The sequence below is a fragment of the Scyliorhinus torazame genome, chromosome 11 (genome assembly GCF_047496885.1).
Source record: "Scyliorhinus torazame isolate Kashiwa2021f chromosome 11, sScyTor2.1, whole genome shotgun sequence".
NCBI classification, from domain to species: domain Eukaryota; kingdom Metazoa; phylum Chordata; class Chondrichthyes; order Carcharhiniformes; family Scyliorhinidae; genus Scyliorhinus; species Scyliorhinus torazame.
In genome coordinates this window covers 215,779,038-215,806,713 of record NC_092717.1, presented here as the reverse complement: position 1 = coordinate 215,806,713, position 27,676 = coordinate 215,779,038, and the positions used below count along the sequence as shown (strand labels likewise).

General features: G+C 48.5%; 1 protein-coding gene and 1 long non-coding RNA gene across 5 annotated transcripts in view; one reads left to right on the top strand and one right to left on the bottom strand.

Annotated features, from left to right (window-relative positions):
- The window catches only part of trpn1 (transient receptor potential cation channel, subfamily N, member 1), a 466,288-nt gene that overhangs the window by 288,338 nt on the left and 150,274 nt on the right, over positions 1–27,676 (bottom strand). The window lies entirely within an intron of this gene.
- On the top strand, positions 1,569–25,636 carry LOC140386046 (uncharacterized). Its single transcript, XR_011933559.1, has 3 exons — positions 1,569–1,748; positions 2,884–2,928; positions 24,975–25,636. It is a non-coding gene; the product is annotated as an uncharacterized lncRNA (long non-coding RNA).

Below are 27,676 nucleotides of genomic sequence, written 5' to 3'. Positions count from 1 at the left end.
TTTCCTCTGACTGTGAGACAAAGTAGGTTGCGATGTTTATGAGCACAGCGTGCATGCACGACCCTGTTTAATAATAATAACTTATTGTCACAAGTAGGCTTCAATGAAGTTTCAACATTCTGGCGCATGTTCGGGGAGGCCGGTACAGGAATTGAGCCCGCGCTGCTGGCCTTGTGCTGCATTACAAGCCAGCTCTTTAGCCCACTGTGCTAAACCAGCCCCCTGTGCTAAATCAGCCCCTCACTTCAGGTCCGTCATTACACTGCCAAGTACCCAACCAGATCAGCATTCTACACTGAATCATGAGCTTCTCGGTACTAGTTAGTGTACATATTCCTTTATTTGCTTAAAATAACATTTTAAAATCCCCCGGATTGGTTTCAATAGCTATCGGGAGATCAATACCAATTCTAGGAAACTCCAATTATACATTTAATTGATGACTTATCTTTCGCCTTCAGATACTGATCATGAACTTCTTCATTTCCAGAGATTTCTGTATCGATCTTAGATTTCCAGCATTTATGATCATGTAATTACAATGGATACTTCACCTCCCGCAAAAAAATCAACAGGAATGGGGAGGGTATTGATATAATTTGTTCTGATGTGCCACCTAGTGGCCAGAGTCTGTTTGGCTCACTTGGCCAGATAGCTAATTTGTGATTCAGAGCCATGCCAACTGCGCGGGTTCAATTCCTGCACCGGCTGAGATTATTCATGAAGACCCCGCCGAATCAACCTTGCCCCCAGTCTGAGGTGTGGTGATCCGCAGTTTAAATCACCACCAGTCAACTCTCCCCCTCAAAGGGGAAATCAGCCTATGGCCATCCAGGACCATGGCGACTTTACTAGTGGGCAGAACCTGAAACCTTGTACAGAGTGAAAATTGTGCCATAGTAAAATAACCACTGGGTGGGATTTTCTGACTGTTGAAGCGGGACCGGAAGCGACCCGAAATCCCGTTCACAGCATCTGGCCAATGGCCGTCACAAAACATGTTGAGTGGGGTACGGAATTCCTACCCGATGTATGTGTGTGTCTTAGAAAGAAAGAGTCAGGGACATCCCCCATCACAGTATTACCAATAGGCACTGTCATGTGTCATGAGTTCTGAATGAATTGTGTGGCCCTGCACTAAATCTTACAGATAAAGCAAATCATAAGAACAGTTGCTACACACTTCCTTGAAATGCTTCAAATTTTGCAGCATTTTCCAGCAGTTTAATTCTAAATCTATTGTTTTTGTGAAAGTGTATTAGATTGTTGCACGTTCCTGACTCTGAGCAGGACGCTCTGGGTTTGAGTCTCAGTCCCGGAATTGATGGCTCCAAGGACCTGTTTCGGAGCTGAAAGTGTGACTTTATCAAGGGGTGCTGTGGGTGGGCAGCTACAACTGTTCTATGATGTCACCATGTCATTGAGATGTCATTTTCTTACATAAGCATCGGAAACCAATAACAGATCAGATTTTCAGTCGCATTGTTCTCATGGACCAATCATAGCACTCAAAGACAATCAGCTGGTGTTGCCCTGGAAACAGTCACCTGGTTACCAGGGACTAACCAGATTCCTTGGGCTGAATTTTCCCAGGGCCAAGGAGGTGATATGGAACGCGCCCCGGAGGTGTGGTGGAATTTGGAAACGTGTGCACTGGGTCAACTCCACAATGTGTTCTCACCTCCAAGATCAGGCTGGCGAGCTTGAAGGAAGTCCGCTCAGCAATGGCTGAAATCAATTTACGGATGGTAATGAGCCACTTATCAAATTTCCAGGTGGCAAGAGGCTTTCCTGATGCCCCAGCGACCCCGTAACCGCTTTGATTGTCAGGAGCCCCAAAATGGGTGGGAGGTTCTATTAAAAAGCATTTAGATAGTTACATGGGTAAGATGGGTATAGAGGGTTATGGGCCAAGTGCGGGCAACTGGGATTAGCTTAATGGTAAAAACTGGGCGGCATGGACTGGTTGGGCCGAAGGGCCTGTTTCCATGCTGTAAACTTCTATGATTCTAGGTGGCTCCATAGAGGGAGGTCCAAGCTGAGACTCTTCAGGGCTTAGTTTTATTTTCTGGCAGTAATTCACAAAGATATCTCTATCCCGCCCCAGGCTGCTGGCATGCTCTTACAGCCACACCCCTGGGAGTCTGATTTATCTGCGAGTTACCTGCATGGTCACCACGCCAGTTATCAGCCACATGGCAAAGATGGATTGTGCCATCTCCAAGGACAACACTGAGTGGATTTCCCAATGCTTGGAACCCACCTTCCATCCTAATTGATGGGGCTTTTTAATGGCCATCTCCAGGAAGATTGCACCCATGAACCCTGCTATGGCCACTTCCAGCTTCCTGACTCAGAATGCTTCCCAGCATTGGGATCGGAACTCAACAGGGAAAATTGAATCCCTTGTTTCCACATACCCTACTTTTTGTAATCCCGTTCAGTGCCCTATTAATGTAATGAAAAATTGATTTGGTCAAGTGGTCAATGTGATTGGTAAAAAAAAATTTGGATTATTAATGTATCAATCATTGAAATTATTTTTATTTCACAAGGATCCAGGGTGTTACTGGTCATATTTTGCACAATAAGAGGAGGAATATGAAAAGGCAAAGAATTAGATGGAGTGGGTGATTCTTTCATGGGATGTGGGCGTTGTTGCCAAGGGCAATTATTTTTTGCCCTTGAGAAGGTGGTGATGAGCTGCCTTCTTGAACCTCTGCAGTCCATGTGTTGTAGGTACACCCACCCACAGTGCAGTTAGGGAGGGAGTCCCAGGATTGTGACCCAGTGAAGGATTGGCAATGTACTACAAAGTCAGGATGGTGCTTCTTGGAGATCAAATTACAGGTGGTGTCAGCCTGCATCTGCTTGTCTTTCTAGGTGGTAAAGGTTGAGAGTTTGGAAGATGCTGTGGCAGGAGCCTAGGTGAGTTACTGCATTTAAAAAAAATAATTTCAGGGATGTGGGCGTCGCTGGTTACGGCAGAATTTATTGTCCATTCCTAGTTGCCAATGAGAAGGTGGTGGTGGACTTCCGGTTGAGGCGATACGGAGCTAAGCCGCACATTTCGGCAGCTCCCGCTATCATGGACTCTCCAGAGGAGCCCCAACGGAAATTTTTTGATTGAATCCCGTGTGGGAAGGTGAGGTAAGGTCCCCCTTACGTTGTATGGCAGGGATCAGCGGTGGACCGTTGGAGAAAGAGGCTTTGGAGCAGCGGCACAAACGAGGGGGAAAAAACAAGATGGCGGAGGGCGGAGCTCGAGCAGCATGGGGGCCAGACCAGCAGGAGTTCCTCAGGCGCTGTGTGGAGGAGCTTAAAAAGGAGGTGCTGGCGCCAATGCTGTTGGCGATCGAGGGGCTGAAGGAGACCCAGAAGGCTCAGGCGGTGGAGCTCCGTGAGGTGAGGGATAAAACTAATGAGAACGAGGACGAGATCCTGGGCCTGGCGGTAAAGATGGAGGCGCACGAGGCGGTGCACAGGAGGTGGGCCGAGAGACTCGAGGTCCTGGCGAACAGGTCGAGGAGGAAGAATCTCCGGATTCTGGGTCTCCCCGAAGGAGTGGAGGGAGCTGATGCCGGGGCGTACGTGAGCACGATGCTCCATTTGCTGATGGGTGAGGAGGTCTCTCCGAGCCCCCTGGAGCTAGAAGGGGCTCACCGGGTCCTGGCGAGGAGACCTAAGGCTGATGAGCCGCCAAGGGCGATAGTGGCAAGGTTCCATCGCTTCGCGGACAAAGAAAGTGTCCTGAGATGGGCCAAGAAGATGCGGAGCAGTAGATGGGAGAATGCGGTGATCCGAGTCTACCAGGACTGGAGTGCGGAGGTGGCAAAGAGGAGAGCTGGCTTCAACCGGGCCAAGGCGGTGCTGCACAAAAAGAGTCAGGTTCGGAATGCTGCAGCCTGCGCGACTGTGGGTCACTTATCAGGACCTACACCATTATTTCGAAACGCCAGAAGAGGCTTGGACCTTTATCCAAACGGAAAAATTGGACTCGAACTGAGGGGCTGTGGTTGTGGGGGGGATGTTGACTGTATACGGGGTTGTAAATATGGGTAAAGACTGTTTCATGGGTGGGAACGAGATAGTGGGAAAAGTGGGCTTCGGTGCTGGAGGGAGGTGAGACTCGGGGATGGGGGAACTGGGATGATGGCCGCAACAGGAGCTGCGCCACAGGGGGCGGGGCTGGCTCAGGAAAGCGCGGGCTTTTTCCCGCGCTAGGGAGGGGGGGGATGGATGAAGGTAAGGAGGACGAGAGATTCCCACACGGGGAGATCAACGGGAAGGCTGGGGAAGCCGGGGTCAGCAGAAGTCAGCTGACTCACGGAAGTAGTATGGGGGGAGCAAAAGAGCTAGATGCGGATCTAGCGGGGAGGGGGGGAGGGAAGGGGGGGAGAGGGGGGAACAATAGGGTTGCTGCTGCACTGGCCGAGGGGGGAACTGAAAATGGAAGAGGTGGTCGGGGCGGGGGTTCCCCGGACTGGAGGGTGCGGGAGGCACGGGCACGGGGACTGGCCTAAGAAAGGAGATGGCTAATCGGCCGGGGGGGGGGGGGGGGGGGGGGGGGGTAACCCCCCAATCCGGATGATCACGTGAATGTGAGAGGCCTAAATGGGCCGGTTAAGAGGGCCCGAGTGTTCGCTTACCTGAAGGGACTGAAGGCAGACGTGGTCATGCTTCAGGAGACACATCTGAAGGTGGCAGATCAGGTCAGGTTAAGGAAGGGATGGGTAGGACAAGTGTTCCATTCGGAGCTGGATGCGAAGAATCGAGGGGTGGCAACACTGGTGGGGAAGCGGGTGTCGTTTGAGGCCAAGAACATAGTAGTGGACAATGGAGGCCGATACGTGATGGTGAGCGGTAGGTTGCAGGGGACGGAGGTGGTATTGGTAAATGTATACGCCCCGAACTGGGACGATGCTGGATTCATGAAACGGATGTTGGGGTGTATTCCAGACTTGGAGGTAGGGAGCTTGATAATGGGTGGGGATTTCAACACGGTGTTGGACCCAGCATTAGATCGTTCCAGATCTAGGACGGGGAAGAGGCCGGCGGTGGCCAAGGTGCTCAGGGGGTTTATGGATCAGATGGGGGGAGTAGATCCATGGAGATTTGCCAGGCCTTTGGCCAGAGAATTTTCTTTTTTCTCCCATGTACATAAGACCTACTCCCGGATAGATTTTTTTGTTCTGGGCAGGGCATTGATCCCGAAAGTGGAGGGAACGGAGTATTCGGCCAAAGCCATTTCCGCCCCGCATTGGGTGGAGCTAGAGCTGGGGGAGGAGAGGGACCAACGCCCATTGTGGCGGTTGGATGTGGGACTGCTGGCAGATGAGGAAGTGTGTGTGAGGATGCGGGGGTGCATCGAAAGGTACCTGGAGGCCAACGACAACGGGGAGGTGCAGGTGGGAGTAGTATGGGAGGCGCTGAAGGCGGTGGTCAGGGGAGAGTTAATCTCCATCAGGGCTCATAGGGTGAAGAGAGAGGGCAGGGAAAGGGAGAGGTTAGTGGGGGAGATTTTAGGGGTGGACAGGAGATATGCAGGGGCTCCTGATGAGGGACTACTCAGGGAGAGATGAAGTCTCCAGACGGAGTTCGACCTGTTGACCACAGGGAAGGCAGAGGCACAGTGGAGGAAGGCACAGGGGGCAATATATGAATATGGGGAGAAGGCGAGTCGGATGCTGGCACATCAGCTCCGTAAGAGGATGGCAGTGAGGGAAATAGGTGGAGTCAAGGATGGCAGGGGAACTACGGTGCGGAGTGCGGTGAAAGTGAATGACGTCGGAGTATTTCCGGCTGTATCGAGGGACGAGGCAGGAGTGCCCCCTGTCCCCTCTGCTGTTTGCATTATGAAAAATGAAATGAAATGAAAATCGCTTATTGTCACAAGTAGGCTTCAAATGAAGTTACTGTGAAAAGCCCCTAGTTGCCACATTCCAGCGCCTGTTCGGGGAGGCTGTTACGGGAATTAGCAATTGAACCTTTGGCCATGGCGTTAATGGAGTCGGGGAAATGGAAGGGGGTGGTCCGAGGGGGAGAGGAACATCGAGTGTCGCTGTACACAGACGACCTGTTGCTGTATGTGGCGGATCCAGTGGAGGGGATGGTTGAGGTCATGTAGATCCTAAGGGAGTTTGGAGACTTCTCGGGCTATAAGCTCAATGTGGGAAAGAGTGAGCTCTTTGTGGTGCATCTGGGGGATCAGGGAAGAGGGATAGACGACCTACCGTTGAGGAGGGCAGAAAGGAGCTTTCGATACTTGGGGATTCAGGTAGCTCGGAGCTGGGGGGCACTGCACAAACTTAATTTGACGCGGCTGGTGGAACAGATGGAGGAGGACTTTAAAAGGTGGGACATGTTGCCACTCTCGCTGGCGGGTAGGGTACAGTCGATTAAAATGGTGGTTCTCCCACGGTTTCTTTTTGTATTCCAATGCCTCCCAATTGTGATTACCAAGGCCTTCTTTAAGAGGGTAAGCAGGAGCATTATGGGATTTGTGTGGGCGAGCAAGACCCCGAGGGTAAGGAGGGGGTTCCTGGAGCGTAGCAGAGATAGAGGAGGGTTGGCGTTGCCGAATCTGGGTGGCTACTACTGGGCAGCCAACGTGGCGATGATCCGTAAGTGGGTGATGGAGGGAGAGGGGGCGGCGTGGAAGAGGTTGGAGATGGCGTCCTGCAAAGGAACGAGCCTGGGGGCGCTGGTGACGGCACCGCTGCCGCTCTCGCCGACAAGATACACCACTGGCCCGGTGGTGGGGGCAACGCTAAAGATATGGGGGCAGTGGAGATGACATAGAGGAGCGATGGGAGCCTCGGTGTGGTTCCCGATCAGGGATAACCATCGGTTTGTCCCAGGAAGGATGGACGGGGGGTTTCAGAGCTGGCATCGGGCAGGGATTAGAAGAATGGCGGACCTGTTCATCGACGGGACGTTTGCAAGCTTAGGGGCGCTGGAGGAGAAATTTGGACTACCCCCGGGAAATGCCTTCAGGTACATGCCAGTGAGGGCATTTGTGAGGCGGCAGGTGAGGAAATTCCTGCTGCTCCCGGCACAGGGGATTCAAGACAGGGTGATTTTGGGCGTATGGGTCGGGGAGAGCAAGGTGTCGGCGATATACCAGGAGATGAAAGAAGAGGGGAAGGCTTTGGTAGAGGAGCTGAAAGGTAAATGGGAAGAGGAGCTTGGGGAGGAAATTGAGGAGGGGCTGTGGGCTGATGCCCTAAGTAGGGTTAATTCCTCTTCCTCGTGTGCCAGGCTTAGCCTGATACAGTTTAAGGTAGTTCACAGAGCGCATATGACGAGGGCGAGGCTGAGTAGGTTCTTTGGGGTGGAGGACAGATGTGGGAGGTGCTCAGGAAGTCCGGTGAACCATGTCCATATGTTTAGGTCATGCCCGGCACTGGAGGGGTTCTGGAGGGGAATTGCGGGAACAGTATCTAAGGTGGTGAAAGTCCGGGTCAAGCCAAGCTGGGGCTAGCACTATTTGGAGTAGTGGACGAGCCGGGAGTGCAGGAGGCGAAAGAGGCCGGCATTCTGGCCTTTGCGTCCCTAGTAGCCCGGCGAAGGATCTTGTTAATGTGGAAAGAGGCGAAGCCCCCCACCTTGGAGGCCTGGATAAATGATATGGCAGGGTTTATCAAGTTGGAGAGGATAAAGTTTGCCTTGAGAGGGTCTGCGCAGGGGTTCTACAGGCGGTGGCAACCGTTCCTAAACTATCTCACGGAGCGTTAGATGAAGGTCGGACAGCAGCAGCAACCCAGGGGGTGAGGAGGGGGGGGACATCTTTCTTGGGGGGGGGGGGGAGGGAGGGAGGGGGAAGGGGGGCCTTTCTGGGGGGCATTTGAGCAAGAAAATACATGAATGATCCGGGAAATTGATATGTACGGGAGAAATGTACAAAGTTCTGTATCATATTGACTTGCCATGTTCATGTCTTGCTATGCGAGCTTTCTTTCTTATGTGTTACAGGGGGGGGTTGTTTTGTATGGTTGAAAATTTTGTTAAAAATTCTTAATAAACATATATTTTTTTAAAAAAGAGAAGGTGGTGGTGAGCTGCCTTCTTGAACCACTGCTGACATGTAAGTACACCCACAGTGCTGTTAGGGACGGAATTCCAGGATTTTGGCCAGCGGCAGTGAAGGAGCTGCGATATATTTCCAAGTCAGGCAGGTAGGATGGTAAGTGACTTTGAGGAGGCGGGTGGGGGAAACCTTCTAGGTGATGATGTTCCCAGGGATCTGATGCTTTTGCCCTCTTAGATGGTAGTGGTTCTGGGTTTGAAAGGAGCTGGCTTGGTGAGTTCCTGCAGTGCATCTTGTAGATCAGTGTTTTTCAACCGGCGGACCTTCGGGGCCCATGCCGGCCGACGTTCGCGCGACATGCTGACTGACGTTAGCGACTCATGCCGGCCAACCTTCGCGACATACCATTATTGCTTACTTTTAATGCGGCAGGTGGGCCTGCTTGGTCCTCACGATATCTCTTGCTTCATCATTCAATGTTACATTTCAGCTCAGGACTTCAGTTGTCGATTTAAGTTCTTGCTGCATGCTTTGAAAAAAATCAAGAGGTTTGTCCTTGAACTCTCCATGCTTAGTCTTCAAATGCCTTTGAAGATTTGAGGGTTTTAAACTTAATTTGTCAGCACTTCCCTGCATATAACACACATGGGCTTTGCATCTTGATTTGCATTGGCACAATTAAAGCCATACCTCAAGAAATCATCTTTATACTGCTTTGTTCCCGATTTAAGTTTCTTCTTAATTGTTTGTTCACCAGAGGCCCTGGAGCTCGGGATACATCTCACACTCACACTGCCTTGTCCTATCATGGATTCTCCTGAGAAGCTCTCTCCAGCAGATTTAGTTGTGAGATCCTGGCCTGTTTGTATCTCTGGCCCTCTCTACCTTATTACAAAATGACCTATCTTCAGTTCTTCACACAGTCCTGTTGCTTGCTTGCTGGCAGCTACAAAATGGAGGAATCTCACCTCTATGATTTTGCACCCGAAGCATTGACGTGCCAGACACGTGACCTTCTCTCTGCTGCTGCCTCTGGCGGAAAGACTCATTGTTCATATTTAAAGGCCGGTCGCGGCCGGCATTCTTTTTTTAATTTGAAACTTTATTTCTATTACCTAATTTTTCCAACTTTATGACTTTTTACTTCTAAAAATTAAATTAACTTCAGTTGAACATGTGCAGCCTTACATTTACACACAAACTTTGTTTTAAATATATTCCCATTTCTTTAGAAATGTAACCAATTATAGGAAAAAGTACAATCTTGTTTTTACTTTACAATCTATGACTTTAGGGGAGATGAAGTAACTTGTCAAACACTCACAATGTCACATTATTCATTACTGGTTCCACTGCATTGCACTATCCAAACATCCAAGTGAGTTCCTGCTCCATTCTCACCAAAAGCACTTACTTCCTGCTTTCCAGAGAGTGGTGACAAAATGTGATGACTGTAGGATTCTTCCAGTGTTTACATATGTCAGCCCTATTGACTAGCCTCGTTTAATCAGTATTCCAACAAACCCGGCCTGGCTTCCTCTCACTGTATCCACCCCAGTCACAGACCACTTCCCGACCAGTACTTACCGTTGTGGGAGTGCAAACGGACGTTGTGCTGGCCGTTGAACGGGTTGACCAAGTAGCCGCAGGTTGCATACTGCCGATCAGTGGCGGGGGACGAGCCAAGCAGCGTGCAAAGGACGAGCACCGGAGCGGAGCTCCAAGATGGGGCCACCACTGTTAGCATTGCGTCCACGTGGAAACCCGTCAGCCCCGGTTCCCCCACCCACCGCTCTGCGTACGGTGACCAACACACAGCCCAGCCTCGCGCCGCCCGCCCCCTCAAACACTGCGACCAATCAGGGACTGCAGTTGGGAACTTCATCCCGCGATTGGGAACGCCAAGACCGATCGCTCCACGATCCTCCTGGCACCCACCCGCGACCCACCTGCGGGTCACGACCCTGAGTTTGAAAACCCCTGTTCGTCTGTGGTGGAAGGAATGAATGTTTGTTGAAGGGGTGCCAATCAAGCACCTGCTTTGTCCTGGGTGGAGTCAAACTCCTTTTGAGTGTTGTTGGAGCTGCACTCACCCAGGCAAATGGAGAGCATTCCATCACACTCCTCTGACATGTGCCTTGTAGATGATAGACAGGTTTGGGGAGTCAGGAGGTGAGTTACTTACCACAGGATACATAGACTCTGACCTTCTTTTGTAGCCACTGTATTTCTATGGCTAGTCCAGTTCAGTTTCTGGTCAATGGTGAATCCCAGGATGTTGATGGTTGGGGATTCAGTGATGGTAATGCCATTAAATGTCAAATGGAGATGGTTAGATTCTCCCTTGTTAGAGATGGTCGTCATCGAACGAATGTTAATTGCTCAATTATCAGCCCAAGCATGGATATTGTCCAAGTCTTGCTGCATATAGACAGGGACTGTCCTGAGGAGTTGCAAATGAACAGTATGCAATCATCAGCGAACATCCCCACTTCTGAACTGATAATGGAGAGAATTGATTGATGAAGCAGCTAAAGATGGTTGGGCCCAGGACACTTGAGGAACTCCTGCAACAATGTCCTGGAGCTGAGATGATTGACCTCCAACAACCACTACCATTTTGTTTGTGCCAGGTATAATCATCCAACCAGTGGATAGTTGCTGATTAGACGTGTCATTGTCCAAGGAGTTGTAATAACCACACCCATCTTCCATTGTGCCTGGTATGACTCCAACTAGTGGAAGGTTTTCGCTTGGTTCCCATTGACATCAGTTTAGCTAGGGCTCTTTGATGTCACACTCGGTCAAATGTTACCTTGACATCAAGGACAGTCAATCTCACCTTATATTTTCAATTCAATTCTTTTGTCAATGTTTGGACCAAGGCTGTAATGAGGTCAGGAACTGAGTGACCCTGACGGAACCCAAACTGAGCGTCAGTAAGTAGATTATTGTTGCGTAAGAGCCACTCGATCGCACTGTTGATGACACCCTTCCAACACATTGCTGATGATCAAGAGTCGGCCCGCAGTTGTTCACAATTTACACAGACGATTTGGAGTTGGGGACCAAGTGCAATGTGTCAAAGTTTGCAGACGACACTAAGATGGGTGGTAAAGCAAAAAGGGCAGAGGATACCGGAAGTCTGCAGAAGGATTTGGATAGGTTAGGTGAATGGGCTAGGGTCTGGCAGATGGAATTCAATGTTGCCAAGTGTGAGGCTATCCATTTTGGGAGGAATAACAGCAGAATGGATTATTATTTAAACGGTAAGATGTTAAAACATGCTGCTGTGCAGAGGGACCTGGGTGTGCTGGTGCACGAGTCGCAAAAAGTTGGTGTGCAGGTGCAACAGGTGATTAAGAAGGCTAATCGAGTTTTGTCTTTCATTGCTAGAGGGATGGAGTTCAAGACTAGTGAGGTTATGCTGCAATTGTATAGGGTGTTGGTGAGGCCGCATCTGGAGTATTGTGTTCAGTTTTGGTCTCCTTACCTGAGAAAGGACATATTGGCACTGGAGGGAGTGCAGAGGAGATTCACTAGGTTGATCCCAGAGTTGAGGGGATTAGACTATGACGAGAGGTTGAGTAGACTGGGACTGTACTCATTGGAGTTTGAAGGATGTGGGGGGATCTTATTGAGACATATAAAATTATGAAGGGAATAGATAGGATAGATGTGGGCAGGTTGTTTCCACTGGTCGGGGAAAGCAGAACTAGGGGGCATAGCCTCAAAATAAGGGGAGGTAGATTTAGGACGGAGTGTAGGAGGAACTTCTTCACCCAAAAGGTTCTGAATCTCTGGAATTCCTTGCCCAGTGAAGCAGTTGAGGCTCCTTCTTTAAACGTTTTTAAGAAAAAGATAGATGCCTTTCTAAAGAATAAAGGGATTCGGGGATATGGGGCGTCATTCTCCGACCCCCCGCCGGGTTGGAGAATCGCCGGGGGCTGCCGTGAATCCCGCCCCCGCCGGTTGTCGAAGTCTCCGGCACCGGATATTCGGCGGGGGCGGGAATCGGGCCGCGCCGGTTGGCGGGCCCCCCCGCTCGATTCTCCGGCCCGGATGGGCCGAAGTCCCGCCGATAAATTGCCTGTCCCGCCGCCGTAAAGTACCTATTTACCAGCGGGACAAGGCAGCGCGGGCGGGCTCCGGGGTCCTGGGGGGAGTGCAGGGCGATCTGACCCCGGGGGGTGCCCCCACGGAGGCCTGGCCCGCGATCGGGGCCCACCGATCCGCGGGCGGGCCTGTGCCGTGGGGACACTCATTCCCTTCCGCCACGGTCTCCACCATGGCGGAGGCGGAAGAGACTCCCTCCACTGCGCATGCGCGGGAAACTGTCAGCGGCCGCTGACGCTCCCGCGCATGCGCCGCCCCGACATGTCATTTCCGCGCCAGCTGGCGGGGCAACAAAGGCCGTTTCTGCCAGCTGGCGGGGCGAAAATTCCTCCGGCGTCGGCCTAGCCCCTCAATGTTGGGGCTCGGCCCCCAAAGATGCAGAGCATTCCGCATCTTTAGGGCGGCGCGATGCCCGTCTGATTGGCGCCGTTTTGGGCGCCAGTCGGCGGACATTGCGCCGTTTCGGGAGAATTTCGCCCATGGTGTACGGGCCGGAGAGTGGAGCTGAGTCCACAAAGATCAGCCATGATCTCATTAAATGGCGGAGCAGGCTCGAGGGGCCAGATGGCCTACTCCTGTTCCTAGTTCTTATGTTCAGGTGGCATTTGGCTGGGTTGGATTTGTCCTGATTTTTGTGGACAGGACATTCTTGGCCAATTTTCCGCATGTTGTAACCTGAACTGGGACAGTTGGATAGTGGCTTATTAGATGAAACATCCTTTTTTCTTGTGTGAGTGTCCTTAGATATTGCCATCAAATGTTAAAGTGAGCTTTAGCTCAATAACCCCTGAAACTATGTGGGATTGCAATGACTGATCAACCCCTGCCCATTGATTGCAAAGCAGAGAGTATACAAATATCATGCTCCCTGCTGCTTCAAATAATATCAGCTTACAGCCAGCATCAATCTACTATTGATTTGTTGGATGCCTGCCTGATGCAGGGAATAAAATTTGTGAGCAGCTAGCTAGCACCAGCTAAAGCTGGCCGGCGCTGCTTAAATGGGAAATGCATTGTAGTTGGATCAGGTTCTGACAGTAATGCAGGAAACAACAATTCGTCCTTATTAGCTGCCCAGTAATCTGCCCTCCAAAAAAACTATTAGAATTTCTGAGGCACCACTCTGAGGAAGACAAAAGTTGGTCTGTGGAGTGCAGCCCTTCTGTCCTCTCTCAGGAGGATAGCATTCACCCTTTCACCACTGCCACTCTGCCCTTGCTGTTGCCCTGTCAGCCAGCCAGCCAGCCGAGGTCTGCTGCTGCCCACGACAAGACACTACTGTCGAGGCGAAGCCTCAAGGCCCACTGCCAGTCAGATTTGTATGCTTGCTGCCCATGGGTGCTTGCTGTGCACCAGCATTGTCAGCCACGTCATCAGCGGATAGTCCCTGTTGCCCCGTGATGCCCTTTTGGTTTGTCGGAGTGGCTCACATTTAGATGGCACAGTGGATCGCCATGGGACGGAGGCAGGATATCAGGCATTAATCGAGGTGATTCTCTGCATAGGGTCTCACAACATCCTGACTTGGAACTATATCGCTGTTCCTTCACTGTCACAGAGTTAAAATCCTGGATCATGCATCGGCTATTCATCTCAACGACTCCATGCGGCAGCCTGTTCCACATTCACTGAGGAAAGGGATTTCTCCTGAATTCATTGCTTAAGATTTATTAGTGGGTGGCACGGTAGCATAGTGGTTAGCACAGTTGCTTCATAGCTCCTGGGTCCCAGGTTCGATTCCGGGCTTGGGTCACTGTCTGTGTGGAGTTTGTACATTCTCCCCGTGTCTGCGTGGATTTTCTCCAGGTGCTCCGGTTTCCCCCCACAATCCAAGGATTTGGATTGGATTTGGATTTATTGTCACGTGTTCCGAGGGACAGTGAAAAGTATTGTTCTGCGTACAGAACAGACAGATCGTTCCATACATGAAAACATAGGACATACAATAAATGACACAATGTGAATACAGAGACATCGGGTGACGTATACAGAGTGTAATGCTACTCAGTAGAGATGATGTGTGAAGAGATCAGTTCGGTCCATAAGAGGGTCATTCAGGAGTTTGGTAACAGCAGATAAGAAGCTGTTTTTGAATCTATTAGTGCATGTTCTCAAACGTTTGTATCTCCTGCCCAATGGGAGAGGCTGGAAGAGAGAATAACCCGGCTGGGAGGGGTCTTTGATTATGCTGCCCACTTTTCCAAGGCAGCAGGAGGTATAGACAGAGTCAATGGATGGGAGGCAGGTTCGCATGTTGGACTGCGCTGTGTTCACGATTCTGTAATTTCTTACGGTCTTGGGCCGAGCAATTTCTATACCAGGCTGCGATGCAGCCAGATAGAATGCTTTCTATGCTGCATCTGTAAAAATTGGTAAGAGTCAATGTGGACATGCCAAATTTCCTTAGTTTCCTGAGGAAGTAGAAGCGCTGTTGTGCTTTCTTTGTTGTAGCGTCGACGTGGGTGGACCAGAACAGATTTTTGGTGATGTGCACATCTCGTAATTTGAAGCTGTCAACCATCTTCCACCTTGGCGCCATTGATGCAAACAGGTGTGTACGATACTTTTCTTCCTGAAGTCAATGACAAGCTCCTTAGTTTTGCTGACACTGAGGGAGACATTGTTGTCATTACCCCATGCCATTAGGTTCTCCATCTCCCTCCTAAACTCCGACTCATTGTTGTTTAAGATCCGACCCACCACGGTCGTGTCATCAGCAAACTTGTAAATGGAGTTGGAACCAAATTTTGCGACACAGTTGTGTGTGTACAGGGAGTATAGTAGGGAGCTAAGTACACAGCCTTGCGGGACTCATAGCGTCTGCTGTGGAGCGGTTGTGGCAGTATGTGAATTTCAGTAGATGAAGGCATCCTGGGAGTCTGGTGTACCGGACGGTAGTCGTTGAGGCGCGTTGCCCTGTTCTTCTTTGGCACTGGTATGATGGTGGGAACCATGGAACAGAGTTGGGGAGAGGATGTGCGGGTTAGGTGGATTGGCCATGCTAAATTGTCCCTTCATGTCCAAAGATGTGCAGATTAGGTTATGGGGTTACAGGGAGAGGGCGGGGTGGACGGGGGAGTAGACATGGGCAGAGTGTTCATTCGAAGGGTCGGTGCAGACTCGATGGGCCTAATGGCCTCCTTCTACACTATAGGGATTCTATGGTTCTATGATTCTAGGAAAACAACAGATATTCACAGATGGAATGAAGATTGTGATGTTTCCTGATTTAGATGGATCAGTGAGGACAATCTAAATGTGTGTCATGTGCAATGCCTCAAGACTGTTTGTTCATTAAATTGAGTTTAGCGTCTGGCAAGATTTATCGTGTATTTTGGCAAGGTAGCTTTTCATATAGTAGTAGTGTATCTGCAGGGTTTTTAACTGGGCAAGATTGCAGTGGATTAGTGAGCAAGTACTCTCTGTCCAGGTAGGTTTCTTTAATGTGGAGGTGAGGAGTGCGTGTGCAGAATAATGCTCTCAGTTCCAGACAGCTCTAAATGAAAAGGGGTATCTCAGCGTTTAGAGATTAATCAAGATGGCAATGTGTAAATGTAAATGGTGTAGCACATGCAGCAACTAATACTGGGATGACATAATTTTTTTCTGAAAGACTATTTTATTCAGCCTTTTTCCATATATGGTCGTAAAGTGTTGTCAAGACAATCAAAACCATCGTATTATCTAATGGGTGTTGAAGGGTGATGGGATCAGGGATGGACATCAGCTGTATGTAAAAGTACCTTATAAGGCGCTGTCGTAATAAGCACCAAATATGGTAGCGCAATGCCTACGAGGTAGGACTGTCATTCAACAATCGCGGTGCAGGTATTAAAAGCTGCCTACGGGAGCAAACACTCAATTGAAAATCTCAATTCAGTGAGATAGAATACGAGCCGGTTTGCAAATTAGAGAGTCATGACCAAGTCAAGATATCGCACTAGACGCAGTCGTCCACGTAGACGATATGGGAGACGAATGCGCAAAACAAGGTGTCGAAGAAAAGGAAGGCGGATTACTCGCAGACCCCGCCATACAACTTACAGAAGAAGAGTAAGGAAGATTGTGCATCTAAAACGCCGCAGTAGACCACGAGATGAAATTGATAATTTGAAAGTAAAGAACAACAGACGTCTTAATGAATCACTTAAGCAGCATAGATTGCCCTTGAGGGTGCCTGTCTGAATGCCAAGTTGCTACTTAAGAAAAGATTATCACTTGATATTGAATAAAAAACAAGTACTTGAGACTTGGAAACGATATGCTGTGTTTCACCTTGTATTCTTTGTAACCAATCGGTACAGGTAAATCAACCAAAATCTACGTAATGCTAATTTACCGCAAATGCCAACTTTACCGACAGGCTTGCCTGTTTGGGGTGAGTTACTTTGGTTTATTTGTTCAGTCGATTTGGCTGATGTATTCCCTTCTTTTTTTGTTTGACCGTATCACTGTTCAGATTATTTCACTCTTAATTCGCATTCTGTCACCCAGGACCTAATTTGCACGAAGTCCCACTCATGCTGATTTCAGCAGCAAAATTCTACATTGGTGGGATCCTCCTCCCTGCCGGCAGCACACCCACGCCCGTGTCTTTCCCGACGGTGCGATGTGGCCACAATGGGAAATCCCATTGGCTGGCTGCCATGGAATGGGGGGATCCCGCTGCTGAGGATGTGTGCTACGCAGGACAACGTGGCTGGTGGACCGGAGAATCCCACCCCACGACCCAGATCCTTTTTCATGGACCCCCCATCAACTAACAGGCTAAGATGATTGGCCTTTGAACATCTTTAAAACATAGCTTCAGTTTAGACACTACACTGGCTGCACTTTGATCCTAAGATGAGTTTCGGCTGCAAAACTCACCTCTGTTTGGTTGCATCACCCAATTCCACTCCCAGCCTCAACACATACACATGAAATGAAGTTAATGCGTTGGAGGAGGAAAAAGACCTACCATGCTGATCCGAATGTCTTCAGTGAAGGCCTTGAAGATTAATTGATACCTGCATCCATTTTTGCAGGGGTGCATTATTCACTGCCTTTTTACTGGGCATATTTGAAGGAAGAAAAGCAGGTTTAACCTGACAGGCTGCAGCAGTTCAAGAAGGCAGCTCACCACCACCTTCTGAAGGACAACTAGGGATAGACAATAAATGCTGGCCTAACCAGCGACGCCCACATCACGTAAATGAATTTAAAAAAAGAGGCAACCTACGATGACAAAGGCTAGACGTGATCAGATGGGAAGGGTTATATCGACTGGACAATTGATTTATTAGTATTGCAGGGCTTGTTTCTCCACTGGCATCTGAAACCTGGTGCTGGAACCATTTCCAAGTTCCAAGTGAGTTCTTCAGTAACTCACCCACCAGCCAAATGTTACAGGATGCGGATAATTAACAGTCAGTGTCCACGTTTGCCATCCAGACAGTGGATGGGTTCCATGGGCAAGGAGCCCAGGGCTATGCGGTCCAATGCAAGGAAACTGGCAACCCCTCACTGCATGGACAAGTGGACGAGTACTGCTGAGGCCCAAGCAGCAGGAACATCAGAGAAAAAGCACTGGAGGCATCACCAATATCTGAGGAATGGCTGAGACATCAGGCGACCCACATCGGATTCATCTATCCACAGATACTGCACTAACAAAGAGGCGGCTTTCTGGAGTTCAAGCAGCCCTTGCCTACAGTTGCGGCAGCCACGTGCTGGAGGACATTATCCTACAAGATGCACTGCAGTAACTCACCAAGGTTCCTTAGACATCACCTTCCAAACCAAAGACCACTACCATCTAAAAGGCCAAGAGCAGCAGATACCTGCAAACTCCACCACCTGGAGGTTCCCCTCCAAGTCACTCACCACCCTGACATGGAAATATATTACCGCTTCTTCACTGTCCCTTGGGCGACATCCTGGAACTCCCTCCCTAACAGCATAATGGTTGTGCCTATACCTGAAGGACTGTAACGGTTCAAGAAGGCAACTCACCACCATCTTCTGAAGGGCAACGAGGGATGAGCAATAAATGGTGGCCTAACCAGCGCTGCCCACATCCTGTAAAAATGTATTTTAAAAAACTTTCAAGGCTTCTGCACAATCTGCATAATGAGTTAGTTGCCCTCAGACATCGATGCAGTGCTCGTCATTCCCCTTGGGACGATGAATGGGAAAATGAGCAGAACAATGTGATAGGAGAAGGAAGTGGTGAAGAAGGGCACTCAGCAGGAGGCCATATCAATCAGGTGTTTCAGGAGCAATTCATCGACCTGAACCTCCACGAGGAACAACATGGCAGGCACTTGTGTTTCACTAAGGAAATCCTCACTGAACTGTGTGTCTGATTCAGCCAGAACTGTAAACTCAGAGCATGGAGAAGGGCCACTTGGCCAGGGCCGCTGAAGGTGAGTGCAGCCATGAGTTTGCTGGGCCTGGCCCCTTCCAGTTAGGAACAGGGGACAATTGCAGCATCACACATTTGCTGTCCACTGCCACGTAAGTGACATTACTGAGGCTCTCTATTCAGACAGAGCTAACCACGTTTTATTTTTCCTTGCCACAGAGCAGTGGGCAGAACAAGCACATGGTTTTGCAAGAATCTGAGGCCTCCCCAATGGTGCATGGTTCCCTTGACTTCATGCATGTCACTTTGGGAATGCTTGGTGTCAACTCTTCAGGTGTAGCACAACAGAAGAATGTCACTCCCTTAATATTTAGCTGTTGTGTGACCACACACAGAGTACCATGCAAGTCAATGCCTGGCATCCTGCCAGCTTTCCTAATGCTTTTATTCTGTGGGAGTCTGGGGAGCCTCCTGATCATGGAACACATCCCTCCCCTCAACCGAGGCCTCCAGCACCAGAACATCTCGGAGCCCAGGCCCTCCTATCTTATGCCATTAGTGCATCTGGTCCAGCTACAATGAGCCTCCTTTTTAAGAGGCGCAGCTAGCTTTAAGCAGTGTATGTTAGCTTTAACTGAGGATAGCCTCACATGATTTTTGGCTCCCCTGCACAGCCAGTCATCCATGCAGTGACACTAGCAGCATACTGCAATCACACTCATTTCCAGGCAGCACGAAGTTGGCATGCTAACCGAATGGGAAAGAGTGGGTGCAGAATAATCCAGCATCACGATCCCCATGTCCGTTCACAGAAACTATCAAATAAACACCCACGCAGCACATCCCCGCCCACGGGATTCCCAGCGGTGTTGGGTGGCTTCAGTGGGAAATCACATCAACAAGCTGTGGGAGTATAGAACCCTGTCGCCAGAGAATGGCGCGTCATCGAGAAATACTGGGCTGGGGGACCGGAAATCCCAGCCCAGTATCAGTTAAAAGTGACCATGAAGCTGGGGTCATGAACATCCTTCCGGCGAGGGTGCCTGTTATCCCTATCTGGTCTATGCTACATGTGACTCCAGTCCCATAACTTTATCGGTGATTCTTAACTGCACTCTTCAGCAGCCGAGTCAGTCACCCAGCAGTGTTACCTTATCCCAGGATTCTCCTAGGATTTGTCTCGGTGGCATGGTAGCACAGTGGTTAGCACCGTTGCATCACAGCGCAGGGACCCAGGTTCGATTCCTGGCTTGGGTCACTGTCTGTACAGAGTCGGCACGTTCTCCCTGTGTCTGCGTGGGTTTCCTCCAGGTGAGCAGGTTTCCTCCCACAAGTCCCGAAAGACATGCTGTTAGGTGAATTGGACATTCTGAATTCTCCCTCTGTGTACCCAAACAGGCATCGGAATGTAGCGACTGGGGAATTTTCACAGTAACTTCATTGTAATATTAATGTAAGCCTACTTGTGGCACTTAAGATTATTATTCATTGTCAGCCTTGCCGGTGATGCCCCCCTTGCGAAGAATTAAGCTTGCTGTGCCCTGTTTATTCTAGTGTTTCATTTCAGTGTGATTCTATTGATAGGAAACTGGGAGGAGGTTGTCAGCTGTGAACCTGGGAGAGCGTCCAAGAACTGGGATGACACCCCGAGGGTATTAGTACATCACAATCCTGTACAAAATCAGAGTGCATTGTGAAAAAGAATGACGGCCTATTTGAGCAGTGACTTTGAGCGGGCCTCGTTTCTTGATTGGGATTTTTCTCCCACCGCCACTGCCAAGATCACCAGTGACCCAGCCTCCAAAGGCAACTATCAGCGTATGAGCAGTGCTTGGATCCCCGGCACAATCTCATTGTTTCGACGCTAATTACCACCAGCATGCAGAAATTGGTCCTGCGAAGTGAGCATAGCCCTACATTTCTCCCAGCGAGGGAGAGGCCCATTAATGGGAGAAGAATGGGGAGGTTACCAGAATTGCTGAGAAATTAACTCATCCCTTGCTGCAAAGTGTCGAGGTGGCTTTCCTTCTTATCTTCCTTGCATTCATCCTGATTTTCCTCATAGGATGAGCGCTGCTGCTTTGCCTCCTGAAAATGCAGGTCTCTTTGTATGGCAATGTTATGCAGCATGCAACAAACCACTATGATGCGGGAGATGCTTTGTGATGCACATTGTAGGGAGCCCCGAATCCTGACCAGTCAACTGAGCTCCTGCTGCAGAAGGCCCACAGTTGTTTTTTCTTCATTATTTCATGGGATTTGGGTGTCGCTGACAGGATGCCATCCCTAATCGATAATTTGAGCTGAGTGGCTTGATAGACCATTTCGGAGGATAGCTACGAGACAATCAATTTGCTGTGGGTCTGGGGTCACATGTAGGCCAGACCAGGTAAGGAGGGCAGGTTTTCTACCCTAAACTACATTGGCAAACCAGAAGGGTTTTTACGACAATCGATAATTGTTTGATGGTACCATTACTGAATCTAGCTTTATATTCCAAATTGATTCATTGAATTTAAACTCCACCAACTGTCTTGAACCCATGTCTCCAGACCACTATCCTGGCCCCTGGATTATTAGTCCAGTGACATTACCATCACACCATTGTCACATCCCCCTGCCGAATCATCCCAATGAATTTGGTTATGTCTGTGTTGCTCAAGAGTGGTGGGTTGGCGGAGATAGCATCATAACCTATGTGTGTAGGAAGTATCCAGCAGCTATCATGTCTCACGGGTGGATTATGGGCCAGGGAGGCATCATACAAGATAACGGAGACAGTTGCCTGAGAATTTTACTGACATTACAGTCATGGCCCTTGCTACTCACACATGCTGGTTTGTGAGTGCTACATGGTCACAAGTGTGCGATCAACGATGTCCTGGATGTGAAGGAAGACAGCCACAACTGTGAATTATGAGCTCTCTCCCATTGATGTTGTCAGGAAGTTGTTGCAGTAGCTAGCCTTGGGAAAATGTGCGATCAACTATGTCTGGATGTGAGGGAAGGCAGCCACAACTGTGAATTCCAAGCTCTCTCGCATTGATGTTGTCAGGAGGTTTTTGCACTAGTTAGCCCTGGGAAAGAGCTTGGTGATTTACTCAGTATATGTGGGCCATGACACCTGTAACAAACTGGAAAAGTGCCAGTTGCAAAGAGCTTAAAGGTTGCGCTGACCACATATACACTATTAAAGCATGGTCTCCCAGCAGAGAAGAGGTCTGAGAGGAGCCTCAGGGGAACCTGGGTCTTGAGGCATTGCTTTTCTGATAATTTGAAGGAAGTGGCTTGTCCAATCCATCCTGTGTGCTTGTTATAGGGCTTCTGATCAGCAACCTCCGTCCAAATAGCCTGGTGACAATGGTTAGTTAGTTTTAACACAAAGCTGCCTCAGGTTAAAAGGTTTTCCATCTAGGCAATATTTAAAACTGGAACCAAAGGTGAGTTTATCTGTGATGAGGTGAATAGCCATTGTCAGGTAGATTGTAAATCATATGGGGGCTATCATACAGCCTTGCTTAACCCTGGTCTGGATTTTGATGGTGTCTGATTCAGGTCTTCTACCCAAGACAGTTGGAGTCAAATCATCATTTGCAAGATCTGTGATGAAGTTTATTGAACATCTAAATCTTTGGATACAATCCACAGAGCCTCATGATTTACAGAGTCAAATGCTTTGGTCAGGTTGATGAACACTATGAAGAGGGTCTGACATTTTTATTGGATTTGTCTGGCAACAGAGACCAGGGGCATAATTTACCAGCATCATCGTGCTCAACTTGGTGATGCAACGAGGCACTGAATCTTACGAGAAGGCCATGAGAGACCCCTGGATGGCTGGGTTCTGGGCAGGGTGGCGCCCTGGTTCTCCCTCTTGCCGAGCACCTTGGCACTGCCAGCCTAGTGCTTTGGCACTGTCTCCCAGGCATCCTGGCACTGTCGCGCTGGCAGGGGCATTGCTAGGATGTTAGGCTGGCAGTGCCAATGTGCCTGCGTGTCAGCTTGCCCAATCCAGTGCCTTGCCCATAAGAGGCAGGATGAGGAGGGGCTCGAGGCGCCCTGAAGTGGTATGTTGATTGCAGTGAAGGGGTCTGGAGGCCATGGTTGGGGAGGGAGGGGGAGGGTGGGGGGGGGGGGGGGAGGGGGGGGGGGGTTGGGGGAGGGGGGGGGGGTCGAAAGATCAGGGCGGCCTTTAAAATTGTGCCCTGATCCACGAGCCATCTTCCTGAACTGGCGAGATGATCTCGTCAGTGCAGGAGATTACTAAAGTGCGCCTCAATAAAGCGTTCCCCACCGAGGCCAAAACAATCAGCAAAGTGCAGTTGAATAGCGGCCTGCAGCGCCGAGAAGCGCCCCGCTAAAAACACGCCCAAAACAGTATTCTGTTTTTGTCCCATTGAATTGCGCCCCAGGTCAGTGGTTCCTCGATAAGGTCTAAAACCACACTCTATCTCTAAGCAAATTTCCTCAGTCACAGGAAGTAGGTGAATCAGAAGAATGTATGCAGAATTTTCCCTGCTATGGACAAGAGGGAAATATCTGGATAGTTTCCGCAGCATGATTTGTCCTCCTTCTTGAACAGAGTAAAAATTATTGAATTCCTAAATTGGGGAGTTGCGGGAGGCCTGGGGGTCGGGGTCGGGGGGGTGGGGCCGGGGGGGGGGGGGGGCAGTTATTTTTCCTCCTAAACCTGCAGGATGACGGCATAGAATCTTGATATGAGCAAAATCCCGGCAGCTTTGAAGATCGCAGCTGGATCATAAATGGGGCTGCATGCTCGGTTATTAATCATCATTTGATTTCTTGTTGCAGCTCTCCCATCGATGGTGGTTCATCCATGGATTCTACCACAGGATACTGGGGAAAGCTTGGGGAATATCAGCTGTCATAGTGGATTCACTATTGAGGAGTTGTTGAAAATGTTATTGCCCCCTATGACAGATGGCACTGCCACCCATAAGAGAAACACCAACCCATTGAGCGAAGGGGGTTTTATCCATTTGACCTTGGCCTATGGATGGCCCCAATTGTTTCAAAATATCTTCACATATCATGATAGTCAGCCTATTGTTGGAGTCTAGTTCAGCTAGCCTTATTTGATCGCATCGTTCATGAGTTGAGTGGGCGGCACGATAGCACAGTGGTTAGCACTGTTCTCAATAAATGTTATTTAATAACCGCATGTATATATCTGGATTGATTATGTATAAGGCTTATGTTTTTCAATGTTGATATTTTGACAAACATTTGCGAATTATTTATTTCCAGTTCAAGATGGATGTCATGTCAGCTTTCTTGAAATCTGGAAGTCAAGTTTTATATTCTATTCAACCCACAAAATGGTTAATGTATTAATTCCTGGAGTGTGAAATGATACACTTTGCTTGGAAGAATGAGTAGAGACAGTACAAAATAAAGGATTCAGTTCAGGAGCAGAGGGATCTGGCAGGGTATATGTGCACAAATTATTGCAGCTTGCAGGACAGGCTGGGGAAGTGGTTAATAAGGCATACGGGATCCGGAGCTTTTTAAATAGAGAGATATATACAAATGCAGTGAGAAATTAATGAACCTTAATAAAACCGCGGTTCGGCTTCATCTGGAGGGTGGGGGAGGGCGGGGGGGTGGCACAATTTCTCGAAGGATGTGAAGTCATTGCAGCTGGTGCAGGGAAGATTTATGAGTGGTTCCCGGGATGAGGGATTTGAGTTACGTGAAGGGATTGGAGAAGCTGGGACAGTTCTAAAGGAGGAGGTTGATGGGAGAGGGGGGGGGGGGGGGGGTGGACAACGCCGGCAGGGAGAAAGAACCAGAGGCCACGAGTTAAAGCAAGTGACAAAAGGAAGGAAAAATCCTTGTGTAATGTGTGGTTAGGATCTGTAGTTGTCCACTACCTTAGAGTGTGATGGAGGAAGATTCAATTGTAGCTTCTGAAAGGCTATTGGATAATTATCTGAAGAGAAAGAATTACTTGCAGGGCTCTGGGGGGTTGGAGTGGGATTAGCTGTGTTGCTCGAGCAGAGAGCTGGTACATAGTCAAATGACCTCCTTCTGTGCTGTATCCATTCTACGCTTCGTGATTCTATGTTAATGGAAAAGTAATACATCTGAACACATTTCAAACCTCTTATGACAAGCATTTTTAAAATAAATTTGGAGTGTCTAATTCTTTTTTTCCAATTAAGGGACAACTTAGCATGGCCAAACTATCTACCCTGCACATCTTTTGGGTTTGTGGGAGTGCATCCCACGCAGACACGGGGAGAATGTGCAAACTCCAAATGGCCATTGACGCCATGAGGCAGCAGTGCTAACCACTGCGCCACCGTGCATCCCTATGACAAGCATTTCTAATGGGCAAAGCAGAAGTTATTTTAGCCAGTAAAATAATGTAAACCGCAGTAAGATGAATCATTGCAAATGAGAGAATTTTTAACATTTGTATTGTATACCATTCCATTGACCATCGAATGTAATTTCTAGAAAATCCGCCATGAGAAGATAATCAAAATGGGCAGTCTCTGAAATCCAAACAATTCAGGAACAGAGAAATGGAAGAACAGTCCACCTCAAGGGTCCTTTCTGTAAACTAATGAGACCGTGGGGTTGTAAACCACACCCAACAATACCTTATAAGGGCATAACACCCCAGGATTTATCATGCAAGACATCAACACCTTAAAAGGCAATGCACTGTCACAAAACAAATTTCAAGTTACATTGTGTCACAACACATTGTAGGCTATATAAGTAACGGATTGACTACCATTAAGTAGAAATACGTAATCTGTTGATAAAGCAGAGGCGAAAAGGAAAACCATGGTTAAGTCAAGATACCATCAGAGGCAGTATCGTGCCCGAAAACGGTACGCCAAGGCTAGGCGAACGAAAAAGCCAAAGAGAAGACCAAGGCCACCACGTAAACTTCGGTACGCACCGAGCAAAAAACAGCCAAAGATTATGAAGCTGAAGTTAGATAATGAAGTGGATAATACTTTAAAAGCAAAAAACAAGAGTCTTAATGAAACGTTGAAGAACCGACTATCCTTGAGGAAACATGTATGATTGGCAACGTGCGTCAAAAGAGATTATCGATTGAATACGAATAAAATAAACAAGTAACAGAAACTTGCAAACTAATCTAATTCCATTGTGTATGTCTCATTTTTCTGGGTTCTTCAATCACATGCAGATGAATGGTTAATACTTTGGGTTCTTTATTGAAGATACTCAATACCATGTACAGGTTACAGGAGAAACTTATGAAGGAATTACAACACATGCTGTATGGACCTGGCTGAGTTCATAGGTTCACATTTTTTCCCAGTGGGTTTATTTATAACTGAACAAATTGCTTTATACGAGTCTAGATCAACTCAGCAATTTACAAACGGTGCATCCCCACCACTGCCCAGTTGCTGCTGAAAACCCTCAGCCATGGCTTTGTCATCTCCAAACTCAACATGTTCAATGCCATCATTGTGAAATTCTCATCTGCTACTTCCCATATAAACTTAAGTTCATCCAAACCTTGTCGCCCGTATCATGTTGTATCGACGAGTCCCATTCACCAATTCTTGCTGACTTACATATTTACTCCCAGTTGCTCCCGCGATCCCACTAACACTCCTCCAAATTTAAAGCTCTCATACAGACATGTGAAATAGGAGCAGCAGAATTAGGCCATCCATTCAGTAAGGTCATGGCTGAATCCATTGATGTTTCAAATTCCACATTCCCATCTACTACCCCTTTTGTATCACCTTTGATTCCCTTGCCTGCCCTAACTAGAATTTATATGACCAAAAAATATTCAATGAACCTGCCTCCACCACCACCTGAGGCAGTAAATTTCAAAGCTGCAAAACTCAGAAAATTATTCTCAGCATGTTCTAAAACAGAAACCCTTAATTTTAAAATAGTGCCCCCTAATTCTGGACACATCCAGAGGAGGAAACATCCCCTCCACTTTGTCAAGACTGTTCACGATCTTATTTACTCAAGTCACCACGCTTCTCAACTCCAATGGAAACAGGCCAAGTCTAACCTTTCCTCACCAGACAAGCTCGCTCATTCCAGGCATCAAAATAGTAAACCTCCTCTGAATCCAACTTCAATGCATTTGCAGCATTCCTTCAATAAGGGAGACCTCGTCCTCAGGTTTAAAGCCCTTTTACGTTCTCACCGCTCCCTATCTCTACAACCTTCTCCAGAGGGCAAGGGCTATGATTATTTCCCAACAGGTGCTAACATGACTGGAAGGAATCAGTGCCTGGAACACCAGTCGCTGTTAGGGAGATTGCCTGGAGTGGGCTTGAATGAACGCATGACTATCCAAATGAAATGAAAATCAGAAACATGCTACTCCCAAGGCCCATTTCCACTCCAACTATCACTCCGATTCTGGCTTTGGGAATTTAACATCCCTTCCACCCAACAGTCACAGCATTGCCTTTAGCTGGAGAGGGATGGCTAGGCTCTGGAATTCCTTCACTGACTCCACTTCCTCCTAAAACATCATCTTTCTTACCTATTTTCTTTGACCACTATCGGCCTTCCCTTTCTAATATCTCCTCTTTTGCCTCGCTCTTAATTTTGGTCTGATTACAGCACTGCTAAATATCTTGGGACATTTATCGACAGTATATATCTTTCTACGTTGAAGGCAGGTTGCTGTTGTAGCAATCATGGAAAAAAAACCCTAGCTCCAAATAATTATGGACAACATTTTAATCCATTTGAAATAACTGCATAATGACAGCAGGGTAGCATATGAATTTCTTAAATTCATCCCTTATGATTTTAGTTGTCGTATTATGATTACCGATTGATGCAGCAGCACTAGCAGAATCATAAAGTTAATATTCACTTACTAAGGCAGGCTGAAAGTTATCGATTTGACCACTGCACTCCCTTGTGCACCTAATGCCTTCTCTCCCTCATTCTCCCTTGTTAATCTGCCCTTGGCTCACATTGAAGTGCATAATATATTAGAGAGACTTAAAAAACAAACTTCCAGTTTCCCAGTGAAAATAGTAATGTCAATAGTCACACAGTGGCACAAGGGAGGCGAAAGCAAACAGGACTGGGACCAAGAATATGTGGCCAGCTATAAGCCTGAGGATTTCCTTTGAGGTTGGTATGTCATAGGAGCATGGGACTGCACTTTGGGAAACATGGAAGTG